The sequence below is a fragment of the Sinocyclocheilus rhinocerous genome, unplaced genomic scaffold (genome assembly GCF_001515625.1).
Source record: "Sinocyclocheilus rhinocerous isolate Xijiao unplaced genomic scaffold, SAMN03320098_v1.1 scaffold1049, whole genome shotgun sequence".
Classification (NCBI taxonomy): domain Eukaryota; kingdom Metazoa; phylum Chordata; class Actinopteri; order Cypriniformes; family Cyprinidae; genus Sinocyclocheilus; species Sinocyclocheilus rhinocerous.
Genome location: NW_015652136.1, coordinates 398,207 through 408,340, shown reverse-complemented (window position 1 = coordinate 408,340; position 10,134 = coordinate 398,207).

Below are 10,134 nucleotides of genomic sequence, written 5' to 3'. Positions count from 1 at the left end.
TATATATATATATATATATAATGGGGTGGGAGGAATCCTCAATCTTTCCTCTGATGATTTTCAAGAAATGGGTCGTGAGAATGTTCCAATCTCATCTTTTCCTTAGGGTTTTTTTTTCCTCTGTATTGCCGTTTCTTTTTAAACACGATTCATTCCAACACCCACACAGTCCTGAGCCATAGCTGCTCCAGAAAGGAGGGGAGCCCCTGTCACTGAGTGTGTTGGCATTCAGGTACACAGAGGTGGGAGGGGGGAGTGACTGTGTGTGTGACAGAATAGGATGTGCTTCGTCACTCGATGCAAAGAGTAGACGCTTCCTATACATGGCAGCTGCAAGACTCCAGTAATGTATCACGGTCAGCAGAATCATTGATTACTGCTGGGGTTAATCATTGATTGAATGGGGGGTTCAGGAAGCCTCCACGGAGACACCCTCACACCGGCAAGAAGCCCGTGGCAGCTCCATTAGTGCACTGTGGATATATTTTCTATCAATCCTCATCGACTGTCACGTCATATGTAAAATAAAGACCACCCCACATATTGACATGATCGTCCACCTTATAAGTACATGTGGGTGTATGTCACAAAGCCTCATATTTCACTCCAAAATCACCTATAATGGAGAAAAAAAAAAACATTAGTTAAATGTGGGACAATATCATATTCATATGCTATAATAATACAAGTATTATAATAAAAGACAAAAAAATAAAAAATTGTTTCTGTATAGGATGACTTTTCACTACTTCATTCATCATTAAAAATAATGAGAATTACAAACAGACTCAAAAGAAGCATTCAGAATCATAAGAATTCGTTTTTTTTTCTTCTTCACATTTCAGTGATGATCAAAAATAGCGTCAATACAAAAAAAATAATTATGGTCCTAATGGCATAAATATAAATGGACAGCTGTCATTAAACTGGTCCAAAAATATCATTATTGTCATGTTGAATATTGGTTCAAATTAAATCAGCTTTATAGTCATTCAAAGGCAATATTAAATTAGTATTGACCTTAAGTATGATATTGCTAATTAAATAAATATTGCACTTAAATGTAATACTGAAAAAAAAAAAAAAAATCCAGGAAATAAGAGTAATGTAATTGTAAGACGTTCAAAAAGAGATAGTATTTTAAATCTTGATGGCTATATTGAATCCACTCTTTGTGATGGAGTGGGGTGGAATTTTACTGTAAGACATATTTTTCTTAAGCATGAACACCTCATTAAATCTCACGTCTGTCCCTTCAGGTTACAGAGTGTGCCGCTAATCTGCCCAGAGAGCAAAAATGCACAGAACAAAAAGAGTACTATTTCCTGCCATTTGTGTGGATGAGAAATGCTTCCTTTTACTGAATTGTTTAGAGAGAGAAAAAAATACATAGAAATGTATTTTCCTCCGGATATATGAGTGCAAGGTTAGGCTCTCCCCATATCAGTGCAGATGCGTCATTAAACGTGATGGGAAACGATAGAGTAAATGAGCGATGATTGATTGTACTCACTGTATTTACAATTAACCCAGATAGATCTTCTTGTACTTATGACCTGACCTAGATAGATAGATAGATAGATAGATAGAAATAGTCAGATGCTAGATAGATAGATAGATAGATAGATAGACAGACAGACAGACAGACAGACAGACAGAGAGAGAGAGAGAGAGGTTTAATGGGTAGAGGGGGGTTAATGCAGGGGGACGGTCCACATAATCCTCCTCAGAATGGCCGGACTTCCTAAACAGAGGCAATGTGGAGCCGGATCTTCTCTCTGTCCACTCAGCACAAAGCATTCAGTCCCCTGAGCTGCAGTTAATAATTCAATAGAAGAGAAGTGAAAGAGAGGATGTGTCTGACTGACAGCATGGAGCTGCGCAGAGGAGAGTGTTTACACAGAAATCTGACAAATATGTTTATTTAACAGCCTAAATAAAAGTTATATGTTCAAGGGGGTAGATTTCAAATACACTGAATAATAATAATAATAATAAATAAGAAAAGAGAAAACAGTTTAGGCAGTAAGAAAATATGGTCACACTTTATTTTAATTTCTCACTATTAACAAACTATTAACCACGACCTTTGCCTTTTTTATTAATAGTTAGGAAGCTAGTTGTTCAGTTTAAGAATTGGGTAAGGTTAAGTGATCTAAAATAAGGTTATGCAGAATAAGGCTGCTTTATAAGTAGTAATTTGCATTCAAGTTAATAGTGAGAACTGGTCCTGAACATAAAGTGTTACTGAAAATATTTAGTAGTGGGTCACAGATTACAAATCAGATCAAAACAGATTCTCTGACAAATTTTTTTTAATAAAGAATAATAATAATAATAAAAATAAATAAAAACAAACAAACAAATAAATAAATAAATAAATATATATATAACATACATACATACATACATACATACATACATACATACATACATACATACATACATACATACATACATACATACATACATACATACATACATACATACATACATACATACATACATACATACATACATACATACATACATACATACATACATACATACATACATACATACATACATACATACATACATACATACATACATACATACATACATACATACATACATACATACATACATACATACATACATACATACATACATACATACATACATACATACATACATACATACATACATACATACATACATACATACATACATACATACATACATACATACATACATACATACATACATACATACATACATACATACATACATACATACATACATACATACATACATACATACATACATACATACATACATACATACATACATACATACATACATACATACATACATACATACCTACCTACCTACCTACCTGGAGCAGGGTCACAGTAAGCAATTCTTAGACCTGGGAAAAAAACGATCTCCCTTAGATGAAATCGCAACCGTTTTCCCCTCCAGGATCCAGTTGTCCCCCTTTTTCAGCAGCCCTGCCTTGGAGTACCATGTAAATACAATGGTACATGAATATTGTAATCATTCAGTACTACAGTGTATTTTAAAGTACCACGGTACTAATATCCAATACAACAACTTTACCATAATAATAATAACTGAACTTTAGTATTTTTTTTTTTGCAGGGACAGATCCACTGTCCAAAAGTCAGTCTTCTGTTCTTGTGTTAACCTCAAATGCAGTAAACAAGTCCATTAATCTCTGACACTAATACACACATTAATGAATGAATAAATAAGCCGTGGGTAATGGGTAATGGCTGTTTAACATCAGTCCTTGTGATTGTTGCGTGGTGTGTCCTCACATGATGTCCTAACCGCTTCCCTGCTGTCCTCTGACCCAGAGCCTGTGCCAGAGCTCCTTCCTGTCTTTCCGTCCCTCCGGGAGCACGCTTCCCCTCGGCCCGCTCGGCCATTACGGGAAAACTTTAAAGCCGTGCTTGTTTTCCCCTCTTCTAGAACACTCCCTGAGAAACTCATGGCGGGGAATGCCAAAAATGTGCAAATGAGAGACACGTTTGGGTAAAAGAAGACAGAAAAGAAAGAATTGAATGAGGGAGGGCTGAAAAACATGACCATAAAGATGTCAAAGAAAGGAAAGAATCTGCTGATGGTACAAATAAATGCAGGGCAATGAGGAGTGCTCCCCGTTATTGTCCCTCCACCTGGGTAAGGGTGTCCTCCATCTGGAGGGGCAGGAGTGTTGTTAATGTTTAGCAGAGTACTCCAGCAAAACTGAAAGAGCTTGTCTCTGTTGATGGCATGACAGAACTCTCATCAAAGAGCACCATGCAGAGAGATCGAGATTTGAGAGCAAAAATCGTTCATTGTGGCCTCAATAGATAGTTTTAGCCTTTGTTCGCACAAATCCGATTTGGTTTTCAAATTCAGTCTTTAGGACTGACGGTCCACATTTGGTAAATATGAAATCGAATCTGTTTGTTCAGACAGTGTAGTCAATATCTGCTGTTTGCACACTGATTGTTATTGAAGTGATGTAATCGTAAGCACGATGCCAAGAAACAAAGAGTAGCTGTCAGTGAGGATGGAAAACTGAATTTTTCAGTTCAGACTGGGAGGCAATACATTGATTTCAAACCACTTTTGGATACCAACTCTGCACATTATGTATTGCTGCACTCCAAACGGCCTAAATCCACCTCCAACAGGCATTTCGGAGGGAGAAAAATCAAGGCTACACTCTTAAAAATAAAGGTGCTTCACGATGCCATAGAAGAACCTTTTTGTCTAAATGGTTCCATAAAGAACCTTTAACATCTGAAGAACCTTTCTGTTTCACAAAAGGTTCTTTGTGGCAAAAGAAGGTTCTTCAGATTATAAAAAGGTAAGAAAGAGATGGTTCTTTAAAGAACCTTTGACTGAATTGTTCTTTGTGGAACCAAAAATGGTTCTTCTATGGCATCGCTGTGAAGAACCTTTTAAGCACCTTTATTTTTAAGAGTGTACCATATTGAAGGGTCGTTCCAAACCGAAGGGCTCAAAACTGGCCACTTCAAAGGGCCTTTCAGAATTAAGGATTTCAAAGGGTACAACTGATGGACGCATCGCTCCCTTGATTCTCCTTTGATTCTTTGCACAGGTTTAATCTGTTAAATCTTAACAGGCTCTGTAAGATGACACAGAAGTCCGTTCCAAGGAACACTTTTTGGTCTCTTATACCCATTATTACTTCCAAGCTCTTGGTGTCAGGGTTCTGGACTGTCTGTGTGTATTTTGCTCCCCGTGACCCAGTTTCTCCTCGTGTAAATTGTGTTAATTTGATTATGATTCCATGCACCTGTGTTCCCCTGATTGCCCTGTGTTTATTAGCCCCAGTCTGTGTAGTCTTCCTTTGTCGGTTCTACTTGTTGAATGTCTTCCTTGCCTGCGTTATATGAGTGTCCTGCCTGTTCTACCCCACTGATTGGATTATTAAAGACTATTGTTCGTGTTAACTCCAGCATCTCCTCGTTCCTCGTTTCCTCCCAGAGAGAGTGTGACACTTGGAGGGTAAACCTTTCCAAGGGATTGTGGCATAAGGAAAACCCATTCAGAATGGAACATAACCTATGTTTCTGTAATCAAACTCACCTGCATCTACTCCTCAGGTCACAAATAAAGACTTGGTTTCAATAAGAGAGAAGTCTAAAAGGTGTACTTTTGGAGGTACTCCAGAACAGGCTTGGAAACCATAGGTCCAGACTACCAAAAATAAATAAATAAATGGTTTTGCTGCCTGTGTGAACAAAGCCTATATCTGCTAATGTGAAGCCTGCAATAAGGCGTAATAACACCCACGTTGATCTTTCCAATGATGGCTCTGTCAAACCATCAAACCCACCTCAATCAAAAATCAACAATCATGCCTACCCTTCTTCAAATCCGTCTACCCTAGGCCACCCGCGCTTCATCTCGACGACTCCCTACCTGCCTGGTTAATTATTGAGCAGATCCGAGAGGAGGAAGGTGTGCGGCAGCAGTAAAGAAAGGAGGAATGACAGATCTGCCTGCGTCGTCTCTTCTCAAAAGAAGGGAAAGAAACTCCGCTGTAGACAGCTGAGCTTTAAGAGAGCGGAATGGAGATGTTCAGTCGAAGAGCTCTGGGGCGGTTCATTATTGTGACGTGACAGTTGGCTTCGCGTTTTATGCCTTTGAGGGACATCGTTGATCATATAACTTCCATCATAACGTAAAGCAGATATGCCGTTGAAAGGAAAGTGCTGCAAAGAAAATTGCTGCAGTTGTAGAACGCCATCGTCTTCTTTTTGTTCTGTGAAAAATGATGTGTAATCGTGATATTGAAGAACTTTGTAACACATTAGTGCTTTGATTCCACTTCCTTTTATATTTACAAAACTGGATTTTTCTTTTAGTATCACAAAGCCTAAATGACACTTGCAGCCATATGTAAGTGATCTTTAATCACACACCAGTCAAACACTCCTCTGTCAGAATGACACAGCTGTCACTCAGGATTCCTAAGTCTTACATGACAACTATAGAATGTAATTTAAAAGAAACAAAGATTTGCACAACAAAACTGGCAGTTCAATTCTTATTGGCATTAGTCTTCTGCACTGTGAAAAATGTTTTGTTAAATTTATGGTTCAGAATTGGCAGCCACAGTTGCCAGACTGTTACCGTAAAGAATAGTGACAGGGCTTTAGACAGCATGGGATGACATTGGGCTGACTAGATTTTACAGTTCATATGTATAAATAAATGAAATCTGCTTAGCATACCTTATTATGGAAAAAATTTTACTTCCTTTTCTAACAAGGGTAATAATAACAGCACCCAAACCAGGAAAATTTAATTTAATTATCTATCAAAACTTTCCAAGAACTGTGGTCAAAATATACACAGTGGTACCTACACAAATGTACATAATTCATAACAAAACTGACTATTTTAGTTTTTTAATAAAATACAATGTGACATGTCATCTGGAAAATTGGCATTTTTTATTACTTAAGTTATAAGGTGATTCTTTTTTTTTTTTACAAAATTTTACAGTAAAATGATACTGTAGAATAATTTTACACCTAGGTTAAAATGACAATCATTTGATTTATTGGTATGCATAATAATCAATTCCTGCATTAATTTACACACATAATTTAAAGGTGTACATTTACATTATTTGTATGTTTATTTGTAAGGATTTCTTAATCGGATGTAGACCAAATTTTCTTTGTAATATTTATTATAAAATTAATAATTTGGAGAGTTATAGGGGGAAATGTTCCCTCCTGGGTACCAATACCCCCATTTTAACAGTAATACTGTATGTGTTTATAAAATTTGCTGAGAAAGAAGTAACTTTGGGCTGGTGATTTCATAAATCTCTCTCTTAAATGGTGATATCCTTCTCTCTAATGGCTTGGTAATTGACGTCACGCCAGGCAGATTCAAGGTGCTTTCATTGCTTTGACAAGTTAAGTGGGGGGAGGAGGGGGCATGGGGCATTGTCTTCCAAATGAGCTGTCAAGAAGGGGCGTCCCGTCAGCAGTTTGCCTTAGTACCTGCCTGTTAATAATTGAGCCGTGAGCTCGTGGAGGTGTATGGCGCGCAACAGACAACTTATGTGCTTTGATTGACAGATGAGCTAACTGCGACTTTTTTCCCTAAAGAATAAAAACAGAGGCAGGAGACACTCCAGTGATTGAAATCAAAGAGAAATGGGAGGTCTAAATAGAAATGATGAGAGAGTATTTGTGTGTTCAGATGGGTTACTTATTGTGTGGTGTGTGTTCTCAATGCATTGTAAGCAACTTCCTTTTTGGGTTCTTGTTGGTGAGAAGTGTAACTGAATGGGTGCTAGTCATGAAGTGTGTGTGTGTGTGTGTGTGTGTGTGTAACTTCTGTTCAATGCAGAAAGAGGATGATGCATCCAATGTACCTCAGACAGCATAAGTTTCAGAAGTCGGGTGTCATCAATCACCGGTTGAGATGTGTCCACACTAACCTGGTTTATGACAGCCGGAACAACATTACACTAAACAAACCTGTTTTATGGCACTAGTGATTGATTCCCTCTCTATTTCCACACTGTCCTTTCACATGTCACACATGCAAGAAATCACTGTCAAAGCAGTAAACTGGTGTTTATTCAAATCCGGTTCTAATTTAAAATATATATTCCAAATATATTCCATATATTCATATAACAGTAAAAACAGTAATATTGTGAAATATTATCGCAATTTAAAATAACAGTTTTCTATTTTAATATACTTCAAAATACAGTTTATTCCTGTGGTGGGAAAAGTATTACATTAGTATTATTATATATTATCTTTTTTTTTTTTTTTTTTTTTCATTATTTTTTCAGCTTAATTTTTTTTTGGAACCTGTGATTCTTTTTTCAGGATTCTTTGAAAGCTTGAAAGAACAGCATTTATTCAAAATAGAAATATTTTGTAACAATATAAGTTTTTACTATCACTTTTTATCAATTGAACAAATTCTTGCTGAAAATAATTAATTTCTTAAAAAACAAAAAAAAAGTACCGACCCAAAACTTTTGATTTCTACTTTGATTAAATGCTGTTTTCTCTCTCTCTCTCTCTCTTTTTTTTTTTTTTTTTTACTTTTTATTCATCAAAAAATCCTAAAAAAAAAAGTATCACAGGATCATAAATGTCTTTTTTTGGAAATGTTACTGTAACACTACTGAATATACAGCGCCACATCAAAAGAAATTATCATTTAGTTGAGTTTTAAGTTGGCTAGTGTAGTCTGATTCACAAACTGATTATTTTTAAATAATTGAATGGATCAAAAAAAGAAGACTAAAACTCATGAATTATCAGTTGAAATAAGCTTAATAATCCACTCACTGAAATAATCAGAATTGGTTCTTGACTTACTCTCTAAATAACAAGATATTATTCTCATCCATGTAATTCCTGACAGACTGTTCATATGAGAGCATTATACGGTTTAAGAAGCGCTCTGTCATAATACATGTTAATTTAAATAATAATTAAATACATTTTTAATATATTTGTTCAGTACTTAAGACCAATTATTCTTCAGGTATAAAGAATCATTATGGAATGGACCTGCTAACTGAAATTAAATTCCATATGATTCCCATCCCTAATCAGAACAGCAGCATGCTGTGTATGAAAGAGAGAATAGCACAAATATTTTAATAAAAGAGATGTTCTGAAACATAGATGGTTCCTAATTAACAGGAACATGTCCAGAGGCGGTGCGGAGGTTGGAGTTGGCTGGGAGGCGGACTGGAGGAGCCGGCTAGGGAGAGAGTTTCTCCTTAAACCAGGGTTTACTAGGAGACAGATGTGAAAGACATAGTTAGATGGTGTTTTGGGAAGTGAAAGTGCCTCCCCTGTTGGGCATTGAAGCCTCTGCAGCCCCCTTTCACAGAAAGCCTGTAATTCCCTGCGTCCCATCAGCCCCTCCCAATTTTTTTTCCCAGCGAGGCTTGAATTCAAATAGAAAAAATTAATGTGGGAATAATAGCCCTGGGCCTCGCCATCCCGAGATACTTTCATACACTCCCTTTTTACGAATTTTATGAGGGAGGTGAACAAAATTTGCTTCCATCCTTTTTTCTCTCTCTCTTCCATCTTCCATTCCTCAGCCAGCATCCAGCATGCATTACATGATCCAGAGATGTCAAAGTCACACGAATGTGCAAAGCTTTCTGACATATAAGAAAGCTCAATATCTTTCAATATATTACTGTGTTAAAAGGATGATTAATTCTTATGTAAAGGCATATGTGTGTTCTCTCTTTATAAAAAAAAGTGTTTTGATTGCTTTTAAAGACCTCATGAAATGTCTTTTTCCTGTGTTGATGCAATTCCCATTATTAGAAAAAATTGGGAAGAGCTTGGGAAAAGAAGAAGAAAAAAAAGCAGATAGTCTTTAGTTTTACAGCCAACCGTGTTTTTTTTTTTTTTACTTCATTTTCCTTTTTTTCTCCTAACCTCAAAACTAAAAAGCTTGAAGTAAAAGCCATACAACTCCAATTTAAATTCATGTTGTATTAAAGAAATAAATAAATATTGTTTCATGTAAGGGACGGGTTGCTGGAGGTCACATTAAGAATGAAAATCTGTTTCTGTGCTTATAGGAAAAATGGCAACAGTGAGTTCAAAATTTGCAAAAATGTCTGCATCAAACAATCACAGAGTGACCATTAAAGGGTTAGTTCACCCAAAAATGAAAATTATATTATTAAAAAACATCCTGGCTCTTCCCAGCTTTATAATGGGAGTGGATGGTAGCCCAAAATTTGAAGTCCAAAAAATTGAACCAATCCATTATAAAAGAAGTCCACACGGCTCCGGGGGGGTTAATAAAGGCCTGCCGAAGCGAAGCGATGCGTTTGTGTAAGAAAAATATCCATATTTACAACAATCTCTAGCTTCTGCTGTCTTATGCGCATTCACGAGAGAGTGGCGTCCAGTGGATGTCGTAGGACGTAGGCGTAGTGTAAACTCTGGTGAGAATATGCTAGTCTCGCGAGAAACAAGTTTTGTTTACAGCAAAGGAAAACCAGTGTCCTCTTGACGTGTATTGAAACGTGTATTGTATATTGAAATCCTCCGACATTTTTCTTTACAAATCCTCGTTTTGTAC